Source organism: Pyrgilauda ruficollis, unplaced genomic scaffold (assembly GCF_017590135.1).
Source record: "Pyrgilauda ruficollis isolate IOZ18807 unplaced genomic scaffold, ASM1759013v1 scaffold25, whole genome shotgun sequence".
NCBI lineage: Eukaryota > Metazoa > Chordata > Aves > Passeriformes > Passeridae > Pyrgilauda > Pyrgilauda ruficollis.
In genome coordinates this window covers 4,197,406-4,220,208 of record NW_024523822.1, presented here as the reverse complement: position 1 = coordinate 4,220,208, position 22,803 = coordinate 4,197,406, and the positions used below count along the sequence as shown (strand labels likewise).

General features: G+C 34.8%; 1 protein-coding gene across 4 annotated transcripts in view; it reads right to left on the bottom strand.

Annotated features, from left to right (window-relative positions):
• PDE4D (phosphodiesterase 4D) overlaps positions 1-22,803 on the bottom strand; it is a 306,758-nt gene that overhangs the window by 174,603 nt on the left and 109,352 nt on the right. The window lies entirely within an intron of this gene.

Sequence of the window (22,803 nt, the reverse complement as noted above, 5' to 3'; positions counted from 1 at the left end):
GGTCAGGAACTTTTTCTCCTGACTACAAAAGGCAAGAGTTGTTATCTAAGATCCATGAAATGAGGTAGCACAGTCCCGTGCCTCAGCTCTCAGGATGACTCCTGTACTTCAGACAGCTCTCCCCTCTACCTTTTAGGATGGACCTTTGTCTGTCTTCATTATTTCTCTTGATCTCCATCACTGTATGAAAATAAATAATTGCTCAGTTGTTCAGGTAATTTCTTAAACATGTTCAGTTAAAGCTACTAAGTGCAGCTGTCAACAGTCTAAAATTGGTTGCTAGCAACAGAGCTGCTTTTTTCTTAGGACTGAGAGAGCATTTTACATTCTCACTGGTAGAATGATAGTCTTCAAATTTCAGAACTTTTTCTGGCACATCTCCATGTGCCTAAATCCACCATTGACCATCAGTGTATTTGCCTGCAATACAGTGTTACCTAAGCCAGGTGATTTAGGAAATATCAGTACTTGGTTTCAGGACATTTCTTTCAATGAAGAAAAAGTTTGAAATCAGATGCTACTGTCAAGCTAAATTAATATAAATATTAATATAAAGAAAAATTACTCAGTTGTTCTTACTCTTTTCCCCTCACCCTCAAGCACTACTATTTACTATGCAATTTTTAGTTACTGATTAGCAAACTACATTATGAAAGCAACAGGCCATGCAGACTTCAATATCTCTCCAGTACTTATTGCTGCAACCAAAAAACCCAACTATTTATATCTAAACTACTTTGATACTCTGTGAGTCGTTGTATTTCCTGAAGAAAACCACTGCCATAATTTCTTTGCTGGACTAATTCTACCTTTGTTCAGATCACTCCCAAACCGGGTAAACACCATCCAGAGCAACAGAGGATGAGGTAGAAAAAGAATGGGAATTTTACAGTAAGGAACAGCATTGTAAACCAGTTGAGGGTATTTCTCAGCTTGCCACTACACTTTTTTGATCACACAATAACCTACTAAAGCAGCATCTCTTTCAAATGTTCCAGGAGTTTAACTTAAAAATAATCTATCCAATGGAGAGTTACAACAGGGAAAAATGAAATAACATGACACAGTTTTCATAGGATGATGCAACACACTTTAGAATTGCACCAAAATAAAATGTAGTTTTTAGAGAGCATTTCAGAAAAAAATAGAGTAGTAAAATGTTGCAATGCAAGACTTGTTTGTGAAATGAAGTTGCTCACACCAAATGAGAACAGAACAGAAATAAATTAAACAGCAATTCAGCTCCCTGGTTTGTGTGTGCTTGTGCCACAGATTAAGAAGCACTAATGATAGGGTTTAATACTCAAGTTTTATATCAATATGTAACTAGCCAAGTGCTCATTAAGTTGTCACTTCCAGCTCTACCAGGCCACCAAAGCACTGTATTGAGTGTGTATGACATATTGTCTTTCAAAAAAAAAAAAAAAAAAATTCCCCCTATGTGCTGGATATCATTTCCCTCTGGGGTTGGTTTTTATTTTTCAGCAGAAAAAACCAGGTCTTTCTTCTTGGAACAAGGTGAGCTTTGCAACATGGTTCACCATATATTGGGATTCACTGATTGTTTTATTCTGTTTCTATGAACATGAAAATGTAACTAAAACATTGCCATTAGTCTAAGTCCTAATCACTGTGACATTAGAATTTAAACATTTAACAGATATCATTACAAAAAGGCAACTGGCTTGGTGATTCAACAAAACCCCCTATTTGTACTCCTGGGCAGGACAATATCAGGAACAATCTTTTTGCTTCAACTGGTAGTATTGCAATCCTGAAATTTCATCCTATTTCAGAACATATTACTAATGCAGAAATTTCAAGTGACACGAAATTTTAAAAGGCTTGCATATAGGTTAATTTAAATGTAATTTGTATTACCAACCTGAAATGTTTCTCCCATTTGTTGGGGATTTTTTTTTTATTAGCATGTGGAAGCCGTATGATATAAAAATCTAAAATAAAAAATCTCCTTTGAAACAAACATTTGACAAATTTCTTCCTAAAGATAATATGGAATTATCAGTTTGAAAATCTTCAAGGAATTTGTTGCTATATATTTCTGTAAAAGGTATTAGTTTTCAAGACACATTGGGAAACTTCCAGCTAGCACTACTGAAATAGCGAGATGCTTGCCTTAGTTTTGGTAACAGCCATGAAAACAAGCATTACATCATTTCAAAACGTATATATTTGTGTGTGTGTGTGTGTGTCTATTTAGAAGGTTTATGTGAGCAAGTGCAAATGACTGTTTTTTTCTCTAAAGGGACCTGCACTTATCAGGGTAATTCACAGCTCTAACTCCACAACCTCAATATGTCTACCTCTCACCTCCTGAGTCCCCCATTATGAAAGATGCAATTACTTCCCCAAAGCTTGATGATATTTTTGCATTGATAATAAAAACAAAGTCAGCAAGGAGACATCTTGCATGTCAAGAAACGCAGTGTGATCTTTGAGAAAAACTCTTGTACCTCATACAGCCACTCAAGAATCAAGAATAAACAAATGCTACCTAATGGCAAACAATGTCCATAAAAGTTCTTCTATTCACACTCTGCACTTTTTTCCTATTAGACATGAAATCACTTGTTGCAAATCCTCCCTCAGAAAGATTAATTTGGTGTGTTTGGAGGTAGAAGCATTCTTAGTGACCCAGTCCTCTTAAATGTTGCATGGTCTACTTCAAGTTCTGGCTTCAAAGTTACAATAAATATTTTCATTTCTGCTATATAAATACTCCCATTTGTCTTAATCCCTTTAAATAGTTTGAATTCTACTCTCTACAAGGTCCTAAATAATATTTGGCATGATAAACCTAATAATGATATTTTGCTTAGAAATTCTTCACCTACAGTTTTTGCAAGTCCTGCCTCAAACTAATGCACTGAAAAATGTGTATATATGTAAAAAAAAAGTATATATATATATATATATATATATATATATATATACATAAAAATCTATATTTAAATATATATATAATGTGTGTGTGTATGTGTGTATATATATATATATATATATATACAATGTATATATACTTCAAATTAACTTATACATAGAACCTCTTCTCCCTGAAAAAGTCAACCAGTAGTCCCAACTGTAAAAAGTACCACCATCCCATACTGTTGTTTATGAGTTTTCTAAAGAAGGTGAAACAACAAGTAGAAAACAATGAAACTGTGGAAGGCCTTCAATTACTTATATTATTTTGTTTTTAAACTGATTTGGGTTCCACCTGTCACAAATGGAAGGAGAAGAATGGATAGTCACACAATGCATCAACCTCTTACCAAAAAAGAGACCAAAGTATCACATCAATACAATAAAGGTTAAAATCTTAACTAGAACAGTTATTAGACAAGAGAGCATTATCTTTCTAAAAGGCAGCAGTGCAGTAGCCTCCAGATTGTTGTGACACCTTAGAAAGATGTCACATGGAGATGGAGACTGACAGATATATCATACCATATTCAGCAGATGCTAGCACCAACCTCCATATACTTTAAAGACAGCTGAGACTGGGATATGCTTCCCACTCTTAATGCCATGTAAGAGAGGAAATTTCTCTGGCTTACAGACGAAAAATGGAATACTGGTTGTAAAATCAAGTTATGTATCTGTACGAGATCATTTGTATTTCACTGTTGGTTTGTTTTTTCTCCCCAGTATATCAGCACTTCTGATGAAGTTATATTGATATGTACTCAGCAAACACGGAAGTCTACATGGTGAGGCATCATGAACAGACCAGGGAAACATACCCTTCTGTTACCAAAATCAAAGCTCAAACTTTAGTATAGCCTAATACTATCCTAGGACAACAAAATAAAATCTTGGGAAAAATTATGTGTTACACTGATTTTTCAAACTGTAAACAATTGAGAGAAAATTAGATTTTTTTAGCAAAATCATGTAGCAAAATCCCTAAGCATTACAGTAAAAAGTACTCAAAATTTTCATTTTAAGTGTGGTTACCTTTCTAACAGTATTTTTTTAAATTGACATCAGAAATATTATGGAAAAGTATTTTTTTTTTTTCCAAATAGAGAAAGGTTTTCATTGAAGTTTTCCAGTAGACTTCTCATTCTCCTAGTAAAATTTGTGTTTTCTATTTAAAATCTACATATAACCTGGTAATTTCAATCAAAAGTACTATGAAATATATAAATACATGAAGGATTTTGGACTATAAATATTGATTTCACCTGAAATTACTGGGGGTAAGACAGCTGGCATAAAAGTTCTTTATTTTTCTTAAGGCAGCTTTTTTCATTTTTTTTTCTTAAACTCAAAAAAGCCTCTGCTAACATGCTAAGCAGATAGCACCATTTCTCTGACCTGACATGGAAATTTGCACCTTTTTTTTTTTTTGTTTTCCAGTGGGACAAAATGAACAATTGGGAGAAGAATTTTTTCAAACAAGAAGTTTCAGTACCTCTTTCAATTCCATTAATAAAGTTTCTCTCCATGTCACAATTTGATAAAATTTGATGGAAATTCTGCCACAATGAACAATATGCAGTGTTGTTTCAGCTACTTTGCTAAAATAGGTAAGAAATATATTCCAGAGAAAAAGATAGAAAGTATCTAATGTCATACATAATGCACATAATATCTGACAAATTGGATTAAGAAATAATTTGTCAGTGGTCAAATTCCTAGTATATATTTTACTTGAAATTTAAGGACAATAGCCTTAGTTTTACTTTTCATCCCTGAAAAATTATTGTTAACTGTACACACATACAGCACAAATATAATTTGCTGCTGCTATAATTTTTTCTGTTACCTGCTATTGTACCTTTTTCTTTTTTCATTACACTTCATTACACTTCTCTTCCATGATTCAATACTGAGCGCACAAACAGTGGAACGGTTTTTACAGCACACCCCTTCTCCCCCTCTCTCTACACACAAGCACTGAAGCTTTAAAGGCAGTAAGTTGTAGACAATGCAAACACTTTGCTGAAGAATAATAAAGTCTCATACCGTCTCCTTTGCTGTTTAATATCAATTGGCTTGTTAATAGCATAAGGTGATCCGTGAGTGCAAGCATTCTGGAATCTAGCCACTTTCCCCAGAGCCAGGTGATCACAGCTAGGTGGTAAACTCATTTTATCCCAACAGAAGCAGCACAAGACTAACAGCCCAAAGGATGCATTCCTGGGAAAACTGGAAACAAAATGTTACATAATCAACGTCATTGAAGTATGCTGCTCCAACAGAGCCCAGCAGTCCTGTGCCTGGAAAGCAAATATTCCTCAGCTGCACCTGTCACCATCATGGATGAAGGAAGTTGGCTGTTTATTTCCACCCAGTCATACTCCAACCAACTACTGAATAAGCAGATAAAGTAGAAAGTCACTCAGGAACAGATTCCCTTACCTGTGGGCACAAACCCTAACAATATTTATTTTCTAGATTTTTTTTTTTCAGGTGGGAAATAGACCATAAGCACAGTTTAATCAGTTAAGACTAATGTCTGAAAAAGCACAGACTGAATTGACTTTGAAGAAGCAGGCGGGCCAGAAGAGATGTTTTTGTATATATCAAAAGATCAAAAGGAGAAGGAGGATTTTGGTAGACTTGAAATTGTCAAAAAATATTTAAGAGTCATGATGTGAAATCACACTGATTAAATTTTCCCTACAAATTATTTCAGAATTTTATCTCTATGGAGACTAAATGAAGATCATATAATTTATTATGTATTTTATGAAGTTTCATATTCTGGGGTATGTTTCTTATTGAATAGCAAAGCACTTTCCACTAATACAAAGTAATAAAATGTGAATAACCCTAAGAACCTACTCTGCCTCTGAAAAACAGCAATATATAAAGTTGTTTTCTTATGACTATAAGACATTTTATACAATTCAACAACTCAAAATTATCCATGAAATTGCCTTTATTTATGAAACTACATGTACATGGCCTCCACTATCTCAGTCTCTGTCCAATGTTCTTAGAGGTCCCAACTACAAAAAAAAACCCAGAAAAGTAGTACTACAGTACTACTTTCATGCACAATGAAATTATGAATTGCATTTTACTCTATAGCATGAGAAGCTGAGGGATGGGAAGATATTTATGTTCAGCACAAACAAAAAAAACAAAACAAAAAAAAAGAAAAAACTATCAGGGAGAACTAGAAAACTGAGGGTATTTTGTTTGTATCACATATAAGTGTTACAAGCACCTCAATCTATCTGGCTGGTATTAACCCTCTTGAATTCCCAGCATTGAATCAAAGGAGGTTGCAGAGGTGGAAACCTAAAACCTAACAGGAAACAAAATAGAAAGAAAGATAGGGCACCTTGTGAGAACAATGGACACAGCACTGCTCCCAAAAGGGGAATACCCTATGCCTGGTTCCAGAGGGGGTGACACTTTCCCAGGCTACAGTTCACTAGAGAAGCAAAAAGAAGTGAATGGCAAGAATGTGGCCAATATATCTCAGTGATAGCAGACAGGCAGCAGAGGTGTCCAACAGAATGGGAAACAGGATGCCTTGCCTTTGAACTGCCAAAATGAAGTGAAATCAGGCTCAAAAAGTTCAGATGCATCAGAGCGGTGCTCTGGCCTGCAGTCACCATGCAGGTGCTCCATTCTTTGCCACCCTCACTGCCTTGCTGGAAACAGAAGCAATTTCTCGCGGACCCTTGGCAGGTGTCAAAGTGCTCACAGGATGATGAAAAAAAAAACCAGGCAAAGGGGGAACAGTCATCTATACTATGTGTTTTCCTTGCATCTAATACAAATGATAAATGTAATGCATAATACTTTTTATAGGTTGTTCTTAATTCTATTTGTGTCCTGAAACTGTTTTGTCTATATAACTTTGTAGGCACAGCTATTATAAGATTGAAGTCAAGGTAAACCTTCTATTGCATTAACACCCACTCTAAGTAAAGAGGAATCCATTCTCTTGGAAAGATGAAAATGTGACTGATGTGAGCTGAAAATCTGCACTAGTCTTTTAAATATGACATTAGTATAAGGCTACATCTGATTCTACTTAGGTCGTAAAATAACAGCAGTTATGAAATCTTTCAGAAACTACTTCAGCTTTGTACAACAGAAAGCTAAAAGAAATAGAAATACCTAACCTAAGCCTCAAGTAGCCATTCTCCAACATGCAAATACAGTTATTATGGAGAAAAAACCAAGTTAAAAAAGTAAGCAACTTGAATACCATGCCTATTAGCTCTTTAGTTGAGAAAAAGAAAGGAGAAAAAGGTAAGGAAAGCAGGCAAATCTAAAAATAACTTTAGAAAAATCAGATCAGAGGAAAATCAGAGGTTTTTTCCTCAGTTGTGGCTTGTTTATTGGATTCTTGTTTAGCTGGGTTGTTTGTTTGTATATATTTGGGGTTTATTTAAGTGCAACTAAAGTTGATTTTAAGCCAGTATTTTTATATATGGAACAGTTTCTTCCTTGTGAATGAAGTAGAATAGTTTCTTTTCATTTCATAATGGGTACATACGCACTACTGGAAATATTTTTTCCAGATAATAAAATTTCATTTATGCATTTAAGATTCTTCACCAATAAGGAATTAAAGTGGGCACAACAGCACTTCAGAAGCCATGCTGTGTCAGTAAATTCTCCATCGCAGTGCTGATGTCGGCACCCCAGCCACCAGGTTGCCCTCAGCAGCACAAAACTGGAAGAACTGGGAGGCTCCAAACTTCCTCCCAGTCATGTGCTTTGGAGGCTATGAAAATTTACTGGGAAATTTACAGCAAACAATATCTTCCCATCTCATGGACTGGGGTCACAAGAGGGATGGAATATTATACCAACTGCAGAGCACTTTCTACAAATCTGAACAGCCTATTGGACATGACAATTTTTATCTTTTTTTTTTTCTTATTATCAATTATTCATTCTTATTTTTTTAATCTTCTTTTTAAATAGATTCAAAGTATGGAGCTATTGTAATTTTGAAGTCTCACTGATACCAGACATGCTCCATGAAACTTCTCTGTAGACCTGGGAGCTCTTTTCCTTTTCCATGAAGGATGAATTTTTGAAAACAATACATGAAACACATCTTCAGCTTTAACACCTTTGTACAGTATGCAGACAGAAAAAGTGAACTTACTTTGACATAATGCTTCCAAAATAATGAGTGTGCAGGTAATTAGACCATACTTAAATTAGTCTCAAGGGAAATTTCAGTGGAAAGTTTAGCATCAGGATATATCAAGGCATTTTGCGATTGGACTGACTTGTGGAATTTTGGCAGAAAAATTAAAACCACTTAATCTTGATATCCTGAGAGCCATCTAGATTTTCCATAAAGATGTGATCTACAATATGTTACAATAGTCAAAAATTCTCTAAAATCAACATTTATGTGAAATAAATATCTTCAGTTTTTGAATCTGATGTATTTAAGTTGGTGTAAAACTAATCCATCTGAGATTTTACTGTGTGGAGGGATATTGATATTTTGGATTACCACACAGTTTAATTTAAATATCTCAAAACATTTGACAAAAATGAAATGAAACTTAATCATAGTTTTTGCCCATAACATCATTGAATATTCAACTATTAATAAAACATCTTCCTATTTACTTGCCTTATGAAAAGTTTTTCAACACTTTTTTTTAATTTTAACTTAACAAAGGTTGCATTTTTATTATTCTTTATTCATATACCCAAGTCTAAATAAATGGAGAATATTAACCTTGCGTCTTTTAAGGAATTACATTCATTTTGGCATATGGTATATTTGTATTAATACTTATATGTATCAAATTTTAACAATGTTTGCAAAACTTTCAAAAGTTAGTTTGGCATCAGGAAATACCTAGATATTAAAAAATAATTATAAAATAGTCTCTTGCTGTATGAGAGAAAATTACATAAGATTTTAACTCTTATTACTCCTATTACTACTGTTAGATTGCAGAGTTTTGAATAGATGGCCTCAGCCAATGTAGTGGGTTTTCCTAGACTAGCGAACATTTTAAGGAAAAGTCCAGTGTTCCTCACATTTACAGCCAAAATATGAAAATATTTTTCTTCATCTATATAGTGTCACTTTCTATCTACTGACTATACCTTTTTCCTTGTGACAAGAAATTTTTCCCAGAAAAATGATTGACAAAGAATTGGCAGATTACATGAACATGTTTTGGCAACAGGTGACAAACTTTTCTGAGGAAGATATGGTCTGTCCAGAATACAATTATAATTAAGAACCTTAATTTATAGATTAATGGACTGGACAAAGCTCCCCTTACCATGATTGTTTTGAAGATTTTCCCTTCACGTGTATATATTTATTTGTCTAAATAACTATTTAAAATATTGTTGTTGAACATTCCCTGACTGCTGAATATCGGCAATTTTTTAACTCTAAATGGAATGGCAAAAGAAATATGAGAATACAAGTATTATTTCAACACATATCTTCTTGACTGATGAATATTTGATATTCTTTCCTACTTTTTAGAGAATGAATATTTTAAAAAATGTACTGCTAATTTACTGAAAAGAAGACTACTGCTTGAATTGTCCAAAACTATTTGCATGGGTTTTTTTCTTAAGTGCTAATTGGTAGTAATCTGAGACAGTATGCTATATGTCCTACATAGTGCCAGCCAAAGCAAACACACAAACAAAAATTCATAACATATGGATCATATAATAAAGTTGTGAATAAGAACTAGCTCTTGCTTACACCACTGCACAGATTGCATAGACATATTGTGAGTCTTTCTGTTGCATGTGGGGATAATAAAAATGGGTTTATATAGTCTATGTCAAATACACGCTGGAAAAGACTCCCCAGTTCAAAGGAGTTAGACAAATAGTCAATAACAGCATATACTTGGCTTCAATTTTAATGTTTAGATTTGTCTTACAAAGATGGATCTGGTTTTAACGTATGTTCTTTTAACTCTGCCAATACACTTTTACTATTGAAGTGTAGAGCTACATGCTGCTGCCCTTGAAGACCTGTTTTTCTCAATTGACTCCTACACACTTTTGCTTCCCTTTATCTCATTAGATAATGCAGGGAATCATTGATGAAGACATTCTATTCTAAACCTCTCATATCATTCAGCCATTAGAATAGCTGCAGTGGGTCCATTCAGATCAGCACCCCATGCAACATCGGCCCAGAAGCCTGCCCTTTACTTGGCATGCATCTTTCCAACCAGAAAGGTTTGAAAAATTGAATTTCAGCTATCTCATTGCAAGGAAATAACATTCTTCTGACAGAAAAAATTATTTAAGGGAATAAAATAGCTAATGAATACAGGAAATTAAAAAATCAGGAGTTCTTATTCAATTCAATCTGCAAGGCATAGATAGTGTCACTGTATATAATGTTACTCTTTACAAGACATTAATGACATACTGCAGTAATTACACAGCAGAAAAATTCTGTTTATTCATCTCACCAAATGAACATCTTCCTTGAACGCTGGCTGCTACTACTATATTTAGAATATCAAGATAGTATTACCAATGTTGCTTACTGAATAGGCAAAAAAAAGATATAGAAATGTTAGGTGTTGGTAATATGCATTACTTCTATGGCATACTAACTACAAATTTGTCTACTTGTGATTAAATTTTATATTTTGTATATTTTATATAGATATTAATAATCACATAATTTCTGAGTCCATTTTTTAGGTATATACCTCTATTATTTTTTTTTAATTCTATTTATTCTATTTACTTTTTCTATTTTATTTACAATATTTTCTTGGTTTCAGCTGGAGTAGACTTACTTTCTTCTCAGCAGCTATTACAGTGCTGTGTTTAGGATTCAGGTGAAAATAGTGTTGCTAACACACAATGTTATGGTTTTTGCCAAGTTGTGCTTATCCTAAGTCAAAGACTTTTATTTTTGCCTTGTCTCATGCTCTGCCAGTGAGAAGATACGCAAAAAAAAAAAACCCAAAAAACCTAACAAAACTGGGATGGAACACAGCCAGGACAGGTGATCCAAACTGACCAAAGGAATATTCCACACCACAGAAGTGATGCCTAGGATGCAAATTGGAGTGAGTTACTGGGAAGCGTGGCTGATCCAGGTTCAGGAAAATGGGTCTGGCTTCAGTCAGCAGATGATGAAAATTGTATTGTGCATCACTTGGGCTTTTTTCCCCTTTTTTGTTATGATTTTTATTATTTAAAATAATTATTTTATTTTCCTTTCAATTATTAAACTGCTCTTATCTCAGTTAGAAGATTCACTTTCATTCTCCTTCCCATTCCACTGGGGAGGCAGCAAGGGGAAAAGAAAAGGGGTTGATCAAGTGGCTGCATGATGTTTCATCTGTAGCTGGGTTGAAAACCATGGCAAATGTACAGGTTGTGCACCAGGCTGTGTATTATACCACAAGTTTCCACAGATAATTAATTTTCAAGAAAGATATTTTCCATCAGAAACTGTCAGTTTATAAAGGTTATGACTTCTGGTTAATTTTCAACTTTCTTTTTTTTTTTTGGTTTTTTTTTTGTTTGTTTGTTGTTGTTGGGGTGTTTTTTTTTGTTTGTTTTTGTTTTTGTTTTTTATTAACAACTCCATGAAGAAAGTGAAGACTGTGCTGTCCTCTTTAACAGTGACATTATAAAGAATTTTTGACTCCCATAGAAAAATTCTAAGGCATAGATATCTCTATCTGGTACAAATTCACCTCCACATCCCATGACATTTTAAAATTTTTAGTATAGATTTAATAGTATTCTTTATCTTTTCCCTGAATGATATAACCAGGCTGTCTTAAAACCTTCCTATAGACCAAAACAAAATGAAACAAAACTCACAGTGATATTGTCCATATGGCTGCCACACCCTACATAAATCACGTATGAGAGAAGGAGCAGAAGGATGTGCCTTTAAATTAATCTAACTGCTGGAAAAAATCCTTTCCTGAAGGAAAAGGAATCTTAATTCTACATTGTCTAGGCAAAAGGAGGAACTCTTGCCCTAAAAGCAGGGTGATCTAGCATAATTACAGGATATAGTTTGATACACATTCTAACAAGCTGAGTTCTCTTTGCCAGAAGAAATTTTCACAATACCTTGTTTACAGCACTGTATCTATGATTCAGTGATCTATAATATGATCTATCACTCTAAAATGTTAAGGGTTTGTTGAGGAATCAAGACTTAAATATTTTTCTTATATTTGAAAATAAAATAGCTCTTAAGATAATGAGCGTTTTACCACAGTTTTGACTGCCACAACCTGTCAGAGCTGAGCCTGGACAGACGTACATGTGAGTACATACACATAACTGAGCTGCCTCCAGCTTCCCTCCCACTCTTGTGTGGATTAGGGTGCTCATTTGAGCCCCTGGCGAACTGATTCCTGTTATTAACTGAAAGAGCAGAGAAAGCTGTCATGTTTTGCTAAGATGAGTATTCAAAGTTCAAAAATGAAAGAAATTATTCCCGAAGAATACTGATGTCTTTTCCATTAAAAGTGCCTAATGCAACATCCCCAAATGTAATGTCTACAATAGTGATGTCTGCCTTTAACCAGGTGTATCATGTGATCCTTTTTGCCTCTTCTCTGGAAATGCTGAACATTAATTGTAAGTGTTTTTGGTGAGCGATGTGACCAAAAAGACGCCATAAAACCCCCCCAAAAATAAAACAATTAGATCATTAGTTTGTAAATTAAATACCCAAAATACGTAGCATATATTTTGGACATTGATCTCCCTGTGTCAGGCAATAGAAGAGTTGCTACCATTTTAGATGTTCAGGTTACTGTAAAGATAATTCTAGATTCAGATATTATACTGTTGAACACTTCAGAAAAATGAACAAGGGAATAAAATTTTTTGCCAGTCAGGACTCATAATGTTCTATAGTCAGTGGGACAGAGTTTCTTTTTAAAAGGGCAAAAAAAGGAAAGGGGATTCTCCACAAATAACTGTGAATGTAAAATAAGAAATTGTCCTGTCAGCTGCATTGAATACATCAGGTCAAGGCCCTTTGTAAAAGCTCAAAATTAAACACCTGAAGACTATCAGTCCATGTATGCACAGTCAAAATGAACTTTGTTAAATGAGGATAATTTAATTATTTATAAATCTAGAATGTCAAAGTTTGCAAAACATGTTTCTTAAAGCTTTTCTTTTGGTACGGAATTTTAAGTATGTTGTAGCAGATGAAGCAAATTGAAAATATGAGATATTCCCAGTTAAGAGAATACTGCATAAACCGAAGTCGCTATAGAAAAAACAGAAAAATCCCCTTTTTCCCCAGAGGTCTTATGAGTACCTCACTTTAGCTTATTCAGTATGATAGCTGTAAAGCTTCTTTGTGCTGCACCAGCCATGTTGAGTATTGAAGTCTTTCCCTTGATGCCATCATCCCAATTCTTGCTCTCTGCTACAAATGAACTTCACACACTGCAGAGGAAATTACATGCTGATTTGCAACAGAAATGAATAGAGAATCTGCTTCTACACACAGGGACATGGCTTCTGCATTGCTGCATGTGGGGTGACAGAAATGCTATTATGATTTGCTTTTTATAATAAAAAAGCAGTTTTATTTCTCATGCAGGAAGTAGTGAGTAAGGTTTCCTTTCCCCTTTTCAAAGTGTTTAAAATAGTTAGTATTATTCATCCCTTCTTCCAATGTAATGGAGATACCTGTTTGTATTCTATGTCCATTATGGATAAGTTCTGATTTCTATCATGATAAAATGCAAGTCACCACCACTTCATATAAAATATTTCTTTGCAAAATGGCTTCATTGTATGAAATGAGTCATACTGCTTCCTGGGATGAGCTGCAGAGCAAGAGTTAAGGAGAACAATACGGTCACTAAGTATTTGCAAATATTACTTCACACGCCTTCCACGATTGATGAGCATGTATTGAAGACCAATATAAAAGTGAGGAGAAAAACTAAAATCAAGCTATTATCTCAATTTTGTATTGTAAATAATTGTTAATGCATAATAATTTACAGTAAAGTAAATAACCATCATAACAAAGCTCTTGAAGCTTTGTACTAAAAGTCTGGTTTTCCTTTCATGCCCTTAAATTTGAAATCCATTTAAATTTCTCATTCAAACTGATAAAGATTACCAATTAAAGGCTACCTATTCCTTTGTTATCAGAGACTTAAACTAGTGGAGAAAATGAAATAAATCTGCTCTGTAGTGTTGACATTAATTAGTACGTCATAATACAAATGCTAAGGTGACCCTTGTCAACACTTTCACGTTTTCTACAGCTTGAAGTTAAACCCGAGAACAGCACCAGATGACACATGTTGCCATCTTAGGTATAATTATAGCAAGTAAAATGTCTGGGAAAATTTTCAGGAACATTTCCTAGCAAGCCCTAAGAGAAAAGTAAGCAAACTATTTTCAGAGCTGGATTTGGGCAAGTTATAAAGATCACAGTCCCTTTTGTTTTATGTAAGTGTCAGTGTAGATTCAATTGTGGACAACTGATAGATTTTGCCCCCTCAGGATGGTGGAAATGAGGGGTGTCAGCCCAATCAGTCAGACTGTAATCCAGTCTTAAATTTGTCATGTGATCCTGCTAACTTTATATGTTTGACACAGCTGAACATCATGGTGCTTGTTAGAACATTTTGAGAACTGCTCTGTCTCCAAGATAGTCTCTGAGAGTCTTACTTGAATGTGGATATGTGGATTCATTTTGATGGAAGAGATACTCAAAGATACACTCTTTTCATCATAGCAGGACAGAACTCTCTGTGTGAACTTAGTCTTTTTATCTATTCAGACAAACTTGGTCACCTTTTTTCCCTCCCCAGAAATCACCTAGAAGACTCTCTATTGTTGTTCTTTCAATGCAATAAAACATAGATGAAACTGAAATTTTGCAGATGTTGCTAATTAATTATTACCTCGATTTCAGTGGAGTTTTGTTACTTTAGTAGCTGCTTCTTTCACTCTTGCTGTGAAGAGTCCCTTAGGGAGGTTTAGCCATTATTGTACTCAAAGACTTTGTGCGCTTGCAGTTAAGGAAGTAGCCATTTGGAAAAGAATACTGCATAAAGAAGTGGTATAAGCAGAGCAGTCTGAAAAAGGCCAAAATGAAACTGCTTATGAATCACAGCGAACTGATTGTAAGTCTGAGGAAGTAACACAGTATAAAGAGAAACATTCTTTGGAACAAAGCATGTACAGAGTCAGTTGCAGCGGAGGGTTTTGGATGTCACAATAACGTGAAATCAAACCTCAGAACTACATGAGCACAGAATGAATTTGTACTCTGGATATGGTCACTGTACATCATAGCTCCATTTCAGAACAAGACATGATCTCATCCAAACATGGTTTCAGAATATGATGGAATTTTCTGTTGAGAACCCCAGCAACTAAAAACCACCAGAGACACAATGGTTTATTTCTGACAAGTCATCTCCATGCGAAACTCTTGAAGCAAAAAAGGCTAAGATGTAGAAGAAGAAAGAGTAAAATTTTGCAGGATAGCATCATGATATAGTGTAGACGTGTAAGATTTATGTGTGCAACACATAAGTAAGATCTCAAACTATGGTTTTTCACTTTTTAGAAGACCAAAGTATTTGTAAAAACAGGACAATTTTTTGTTTTGTTTTCTGGAAGCCGCCAGTGAACAACAAGGTTGGGGACAGCAAACAGAGCATGTGCTCAGAGGATATATGGAATAGGTGAGAAGATGGGGAATAGAATCATGCAGATAAAACAAAGCAGGTTGTGCTGAGTTGAAAGGGTAGAGAGCAAGACAACAAAGCTCATCTCCACTCAGCAGTACTGAAAGATTTCTGTGTATCTCTAATGACAGGGTGCAGACTGGCATGCTGGACTGTGTTTGCTTGTTCCAGGTCCAAAACTAAAGAAATTAAAAACACACAACTTGTAGAAGAGTCAGAAAACAGGATACTCTTCTGGCCTCAAAAAGGTGAGCAATTTAGAAAAATTTACCAAAGGATTGCTACCCTCACATTGGTCACAAACCCAAAACTAAATGGAAAAACACCAGTCCTGTAATTTCCCTCTAGATACCTTGCATTTTCTATATGCAAGAGGGTCACTATACCAAAGTCATTTAGTTCTATAGTGCAGACTTATTTGTATAAGGATTATGCAGGAGTCTGAGCAAGCTATATTATGTTGGTATTTTAACATGCATTCCAAATATGGAAAGTATGGAACAACCTTATAGTTATCTGATGTTATCTTAAGCATGTGAGAGTACTTGCCTCAAAATGAAATAAGAACAAAGATTTTGAGCTTATCTTAGCTGCAACAACACAAACCAGTTACATATCCATTTCTACTGTCATCATCTGTAGCACACACTACCCATGATTGCTCCTCTTTTATTAGTGCATTTGTTCCAAAACAACAATTTACTATTCCTGTCCTTATGACTTCACAGCCTTAATTCCTGCAACAGCCTCTTAGAAGGTACATTATTTGGTCTTTTGAAGAATACATTCTCAGTGCTTAATTCTATGTCTATACTGTAGTGCAACAAGTTTGGGAATGACAAAGAAAATGCATTCAAAACCCAGTAAAAGCCCACTGTATGCTAGACAACAAAGGTTTCATTAAAAAAAAAAAAAAAAAAAAAACCAAAAAAAAACCCAAAAAAAAAAAAAAAAAAAAAAAAAAAAAAAAAAAAAAAAAAAAAACCTCAAGCTTTTAAGTCAATAAGATTCTGCTACTAAATACATGATTTACATACACTTTTCCTCTAGCAGAAAGAGCAGCTGCATATTAAATTGGTTTGATAAAACATGCTAGGAAAACATCAGCAGCTAGAATGTAAAATACCAACATTTAAACCCAAAAAATATTAGGTTAAAAAAAATTAAAAATCAGAAACAACTCCAAAGCAAGGCTGCATTCTATTTCAGCTTGCTCTGTGTTTATGAGAATGCAATTATGTTTGCACCATTTGTCAACACTGTGATGTGCCTACATGAGCTACTGTAAGATATTATGTGTATACACAAGATATTACCTAAATAGTACAATTTGCACAGTTGAACGGTCTCTGCAGAAATAAATAAAAGATCTTGCTTGAAATAGGTGTGTTTCTTTATTTTGCAAGGTACAAAAGAAACTCATTCTACCTTTCAAGCCCCAATTCCTTTTCTCTTAAGGCATGCTTTCTGAATGATTCTATTATTTGTGCCTTGAGGATGGCAATACAGAGATCACAGTAGGCAGTTCTCAACAGGCTCTCAAAAAACTCACAAAAATCACATTCAACCTAATTTTCTGTCAGAAAGCATACAGAACCATGCAATCTGCTAGCACCAGAAAATAAGAGGTTGCCAGGCCCATGTGTCCTGGCTGATTTTTACCATACCACAGAACTCCCTCCTCTCCCTCAAATTAAATTAAAAGAATTTTAAAGTAATATAGAATGGACACATAACCATAATATGTTTTTTACATATTTATCTATATACAAAAATACATATTTAACCTCTCCCTTTACATATGATGTATTAGTCAGAAAGAAAATGTTGTGGAACATGGTGTTAAAAGTTTTACAAGATTTTACTGGTTAATTAAATGGTTTTGCTTTTTATTTATTTTTTTTTTATTTTTTTTTCTTTTACCAGAACTGCAGAGCAAATGTTTTTTTGCAAGAGAAAAAAAAAAAAAAAAGGAAAAAAAAGAAAAAAAAATCACTTTGAAAGATAGCTTCTATTCCACAACAGCTCAGAACAAGATATACTATTTTATTATCTCAAGCAGCAAAATCTAGAAACAACTTGCATGAATTTTTAAATTCCTTAGTGATCATAATGAAACCTTAGTGAATTTTCTAGTTTTCCTGTTCAGCAAATCACTTGCTATGCGAAAATCCTCGTATTGCCCTCTACAGGTTGATTTGGTAACATACTTCTTGCCAGTCTTGCAGAGGAACATGTTTAGATTCCTAGGCCAGTATGGGCCCTGGAGCATTTACCAGTGTGACACCGGTACAAGGTCAGGTAGATAGACGAGATTCATCTCTGCTAGCATGTCAGCTTTCCCATGGTCATGTCCAGGACCCCTGGAATCCCCTTAGCACTGTTATGCTTTCAAAAACTCTGTTTTGGAGAATAATTCCAGAAGACATCATTATCTCAAATATCTTTGGTTAGACTCTGAAAAGCACTGGTGTGTGAGATTCATGTTTCTGCTGCAAAAATATTCACTTGTGTAATTTTCCTTGTAACTATCCTCAGTCTCCTCCTCTGTTGTTTCTCTTTTTCCTCTCCTTGGCCTTCTAAATAAAGTTATCAGTCCTAGCCTGGCTAAGGTTGCATCCTGCATTCCTGAACTGTAGCTAGAATGGAAGCTATCAGTAATAGCTTCATAAATAGCTTCAATTGAGCAAGACAACATCTTTTGGAGAAGTTCAGAAGGCCATCTGTTCTACTGCTACATCAAATGGTTGTGAGACAAACTAAAAGGGACCACAGTTAAAGGCATTTTCCCCTATTTTTCACTTTTAGCTATTGCCCTGTAATTGCCTTGTTTCCCTTCAAGGAAGCAAGATCAAATTGTACTTTAGTAATTGTACTTCACTGCTTCAGGTACCTTGTGTTACACCTTTTCCCAAAGGGCAGTTTCCTCCATCTTTAACACGAGCCAAATAACTTTCAAACCTAGAGATTTCTGCCACAAAAACTCTCCAGATATGTATTTTAGCCTTACAGGGAATAGAAGAGCCTTTGCCCTAAGAGTGTGGCCCTAGACCCAGGAGAGGAGGCAGTGCTGCCTGCAGTTCACCTGGGCAGTCTGGCAGGGCCACCAGCATTTCATGAACTGCTCCTCTTAGCGGGTTCTCTCACCGATTCTGCACAAACTAATCCCTGTAATGGGTGCATTGCTTCAATTATAAAAAGAAAAAAGTAGATAAGCATGTAAACCAAAGTAAATTCTTACCAAACAGACCTTCATTTTTGTTGTCTTGATTTTTACCTCTTTCACTGAACTTCGAGAAGGCAGAGATGAATGGTAGGAAGAAAAAGACAGTACTTACCTAGAAAACAGAACATTAAGAAAGAAATTATTAGAATATGGAAGCTTACAATTTTTACTTATATCAGTAGCATATAAAAATACTTACAGAAGCCCTAGAAAAAATTATTGTTTCTCCTGGGGTATTTCAATTATTAATTAATGCACGATTAATGTGATGTTAGCACATAAATACACATATAGGACACTATGTTTCTTTGGATATTCAAAAATCTTTCAGAATTTTGTTAAGAATCTTCTTTGTTGTAATACTTAAAATTTAATACAGCACTTATTTTTGACAGCTTCTGTACAAAATATTTATATCTTTCTGTGGACAGCAGAATAAAAGTTTTAATTTTAATTACCAGCCACAGTCATTAGCTTCCAGTATATATATTTTGTGCAGTTGAATTTAAAATTAGTTTTACTTTAGAATTATTGAATATAACTGTATTTACTAATACCAAAACATGCAAGTAAACTTTGAGTTCCTATACCTTCATAGAAAAAGCAGTTTTTCAGTCACTGTGCATACAGATACAACAAATTTTAGACAGACTAAAATTGAAATTTGAAGGAATTTTAAGATCACTAAAGTTTCTTTGCTATTTAATTCCATCAAAAATATTCATGTCACAAACTGGAAAAAGTTTATAAAAATTGCTTGAGTTTTAGGAAGGACTATGTAAGAGGATATTAAAATGCTCTGCATATCAAATATGACTAGACAGCAAATAGGATTTTTATCAGTTAGTTCTCAGGGCAGTGTTTCTCTTTAGTAATTAATCCAAATTGTGCTTACAATAAACAGTAAATAATTAGTGTTTTAAAAAATGTCATCTTCAGTCATCTAAAAACATGCATGCTGTCATCTCAGTTACATATGCACAGAAACTCCTGGCCAGATAAAGCTCTCCAAAAGTAAAAAACTTAAAACAAAAGAAATAAATTTCCTATTATTCAGTACTACTGAATTTACAACATGTTATACTTTCAGCAGAAGTACTATGAAAATATAATTAACAAATGTCTGAAAGCTTCATCCAGAAGTGACACTGAAGAGTCTCATGAAGAATACAAGGTAATAAAAGTGAATTTTACATGGATTAGAAGCCATTGCTACTGTAAAACCCTTCCCTCTATGCTTTCCTGTTCATCATTTTCCAGCCCTATTTTTGATTCTCCTTCTCTCAGCAAATACCACACTCACCACTGCTGTTGTTGACAAGCCTAACATCTGGACTCTCCAGACCTCATATCTACCTCCTCCTGGTATTGCCAGCTAGACACAATTCATGAGACTTCAAGCACAATACAATCCAGATGTCAATCCATGACTGGGTGAGAATAGCAGAGGGGGAAAGTTCTTTTTTAAAGGTTCTATAAATTGTCATGATAGCAATTGTGTGTGTATGATGAATTGCTACAAATGCTGACATTTTATTTTATTAAAAACACCGGGTTTTTTCTACATTTAATAGTTTTCTTAATAATTTAGTAATGGAAATTAGTAACAAAATTCTAGAAGAAAAGTGTGACAAAAAAGCCTTTTATTAGGCTTAAATTAGAGCTCTTACAAAACTGAAGTTTATAGTGGACATAACTCCTAGGGAAAAAAAAAAACAAACAGGAGTGGAATTGTTTCTGGAATTGGTACAGCACTCAGCAGAAGGAGGCTGAAAAAGACCTTACGTGGCTGAAGGAATGAATATTATTAACTAAATTTCTCAGTACATGAAGGCTAAAAGTATTTATAGTCAGGAAAACCTGACAACTGACACTTCCATATTTAACATCTGTAGGTTGACTTACATTTTCACTGTTTGTCAAAACAGGCTTTTAAGACATCTCTTTTGCTCTCATTACATCTATTCTTTTGCCCTTAGGGGACAGCAGAAGTAATAAGATTATAAGAAAATACCTGTGACAAATGCCACAAGGAATATTTTCACATTAAGGCCAAAAGAAAGATCAGCAGCAGCAAAAAATCCTCATTTGAAAGTGGGGGGTTTTTTTTCTGTTTTAACACATTAATGCAGTATGTTGTAGTGGTGTAGAGTACAGCTAACTTTGACAAGCAGTGCAAATAGATTTAGATACTTCTTCAGACCCAGAGGATCAAAATATGATGCACATCCCTGTATGCTATGCTAAAATAGCACAATCTCTCTCCCTCTTTCCTCATGCTTGCTTCAGTGATAAAAGAGCTGCAAAGCCGTTCTTAGAAAGTGAAGAAGATTTTATATGTCATTTAACCAGAAAAAGGGTAAGAGCAACTGGTTGAGTTTTAATTTAGCTAAGGAGGCTATAACTGTTATGTATAGAGCTAGAACATTCATGATTTTCAAATAACCAGACCTTCTAAGGATACCAGCTTCTGACAAGGAGTTGTAGCTTTACTTGTTGAACTACAGCAGCAACTATTCATACCCTGCTGGGTTCTGGGCAGTCTCAAAGCTTCTGCTAGCAAACCTAGGCGCAGGAAAAACTAGAAAGCTGTGCTGTGTAATTGTATTGGACAGAGTCAAGCCCAAGTTAATGTGTTCTCATTCTCAGTGGGACTTATTAGCCCAGTTAATGTGTTAACTTCCTCAGTGGGGCTTATTAGATTGTCTGCTAGACTGGCTTTTATCTCAGGCACTTCAGACTATTAATGGAGCCATCAAAGAACTTTTCCATTGACAGTAGGAAACAGGTGAGAGTTGAATGGAGGAATGTCTTCCTAAGACATGTGGTGAGGATCCCAGCCATTCACGGATATAATGTTTGTCTACCATTATTTATTTTGTCAGTCAGACATGCCCCCTAATGCCATATGAGAAAGACACATCCAGGAAGCACTTGGCAGTCAGTATTTGTATGTTGATATTTGTATATACCAGCAGATGGAGGATGGAAAGGAGGAGCTTCTGCTATCACTTAGATGAAATTTTCTGATAGTTTAAATATTGCAGCCAAAATAATCATAAAGTCCAAATTTACATACAACTTTAGAAAGTTCCATCTTTTTAAACCTATGTTTTTTACATGCAAGAGCATATACATTTATAATGTTCAAATGTTGGCATTGAAGGATAGTTTCTCAGTGGTGCTGTTGCAGAACCTAATTAAAGCCACAGCTGGAGGAAGAATTAAATGACAAGAAGAAATCTGGAGCAATTTTAGTTTCTCCCCCCAAATATATTAAAATCCTCTCAGCCTTTTTTGTAGAAACCAGATGAAGAAGTATAATTTGCTTCTCACTAGACTGCAGAATAAAAATGCTTGGATAATGAATATTTGAAAACTGACTGATATATGGCACTGCCACAACACACTGAGCATTAGCTGTCCTTCTACTCTTTGATTTGCTCTTCTTAGTAAAGGAGATCAAAGATGTCCACTCTGAAAATAATGTTTCTCAGATGCTAATGGCAGACATTAGGCAGAGAAAGTCATCTTTGCATGTTTCTGCTTTTAGTTTATGACAGCATAACATCGACAGATAGAGGAACTGCCAACAGAGGGGGCATGTATGTGCTAATGTTGTATGAGTATTCATCATGAAAAGAAAATGCTATTTACTGACTACAGCAGTATTTCTATCACCCAATACTGTTTTCTTTCTTCCTCACAAACACTTCCTGTCTTTTGTATACTTCCCTGTGCTTAGTTTTGTGTAAAACCACTTCTTTCAGGTCCCTTCAGGTCCCACAGGGATCCTGTGTGACTGTATGAAGTCACATGGAGTCAACAGAGAGTTGCAGTTCTGGTTGATAATCCTGATTGCTGGATTATCTGGTTGATAATCCTGCTTGCTGCAACAGC